Raw genomic sequence first — 1,874 nt, 5'->3', positions numbered from 1 at the left:
GGATAGATGCCAGATCCTGACAAAAAGAATACTCAAAACAATAGAGTGCAATGGAAGAACAAATCCATAATGTGAATTAATTCTAGATTTGGTTTTAAGGAATCTGATTATAATATGAGTTTCTAGGGGAGGTGTAATATTCTTTATTTTATTTGTGTTCTTGTTATGAAAGTTAACCCATAATTTCAATGAATGACCTGAGTTTTAAAACAAACACACGTACTTAAATTTCTTCTCTTTTTCTAGATATTCTTCCCCATCACATTCACACCATTTGGTTAAGCTTTGAAAGTGTGGCTCAGGAAGCTCAGAAAATCCTCCTTGATCAATGGCCATTAGTAACCATTCACAAGTGACAGAGTTTATCCTCTAAGGCTTCTCTGAACACCCCAGTCTCCACATTCCATTATTTGGTTGTTTCCTCTCTTTGTATGTAGTGGCTCTCACAGACAATGTCCTGATCATTACAGCCATTGCATGGAACTCAAGCCTCCACAGTCCCATGTACTTTTTTGGTTCAACTTGGCTACAATGGGCATCATCTGCACCTCCTCTGTTCTGCCCAAAGTGCTGGAAGGGCTGCTCTCAGAAGAGAATACCATCTCCTACTGGGGCGGCATGACCCAGCTCTATTTCCTCGTTTGGTCTGGATCATCAGAATTGCTTCTTTTCACTGTCATGGCTTATGATCGTTATGTGGCCATCTCCCACCCCTTGCATTATAGCACCAGGATGACCAAGATGCTCTGCAATGTGTTGGCAGCTAGTGTGTGACTAATATGTGCCTTCAATTCCTCTGTAAATACTGGTCTCATGACACAACTGTCCTGTAGACCCAATGTGATTACTCATATCTTCTGTGAGATCCCTCCTTTGTTGTTGCTCTCCTGTACTTCTACCTACATTAACAGGGTCATGACTGTCTTGTCAGATGCCTTCTATGGCTTCATAAATTTTGTTCTGACTTTGGTGTCCTATGGGTTCATTATCTCTAGCATCCTGAAGATCCAGACATCAGAAGGGAAGAAGAGAGCATTCTCGACCTGCTCCTCCCATCTCATTGTGGTGTTCATGTATTACACTGCTGTTTTCTATGCCTATATTAGTTCTGTTTATGGCTATAATCCAGAGAGAAGTAAACTAGCTGGCGTTCTGTACACCATGTTTAGCCCAACTTTGAATCCTCTGGTCTATACTTTAAGGAACAAGGAGGTCAAAATGGCCCTCAGAAAGCTCTTCCTATGCTTTGGAAATTAAGCTGGGACTTTCAGGCTTCTTCATCTTGGTTAGATGTATGTTATAAGGCTGATTATGCATGTAGTTAAGAAAAAAAAAATTTTAATCATCTAAATTGGCAATTTCCTTTGATGATTACTATGATCTTATGTTTGAAACTACAAGCCTCAGATTTATGAAGTTGTTGATTTTCTTTTAAATATTGTTTAAATTGGAACAAGTTGCTACAATCTCTATATTGTTTCCTGAGTTATACATATATGACAGAAAATTCTTCCTGTCCAAATTTTTTAAATTAGAAAAAAATGTTAGTGTTGGAAACCATGGTACTGTAGGTTCCTGCGAATATACACATGTGTGCCCTGATATGCCTACATGACATTTTGTGTATAGAAATATTTCAATAAAACCAATAAATTATAAATGTACTTTCATGTTAAATATAGCTTTAATTCTCACTTTTAAATGTTATATCATATACCTTTCTCTCTTTTTCTTTCTTTCTTTCTATCTGTCTATCTATCTATCTATCTATCTTTCTATAGTTTATCTAATACTCTATCCTAAAGGAAGTGCAACACTGTGGAGAGAGACTGGTTTCAACTGAAAAAAACATAGGCTTAATTCCCAGCTCTTAC

The 1,874-nt window shown here is 37.4% G+C and overlaps 1 pseudogene; it reads left to right on the top strand.

Moving 5' to 3' along the window:
* Nucleotides 1-328: 328 nt before the first annotated feature.
* LOC123236458 lies at nt 329-1,257 on the top strand (annotated as a pseudogene).
* The last annotated feature ends 617 nt before the right edge of the window (nt 1,258-1,874 follow it).

The sequence above is a fragment of the Gracilinanus agilis genome, chromosome 2 (assembly GCF_016433145.1).
Source record: "Gracilinanus agilis isolate LMUSP501 chromosome 2, AgileGrace, whole genome shotgun sequence".
Classification (NCBI taxonomy): Eukaryota; Metazoa; Chordata; class Mammalia; order Didelphimorphia; family Didelphidae; genus Gracilinanus; species Gracilinanus agilis.
This window is presented reverse-complemented; position numbering and strand designations above follow the sequence as displayed.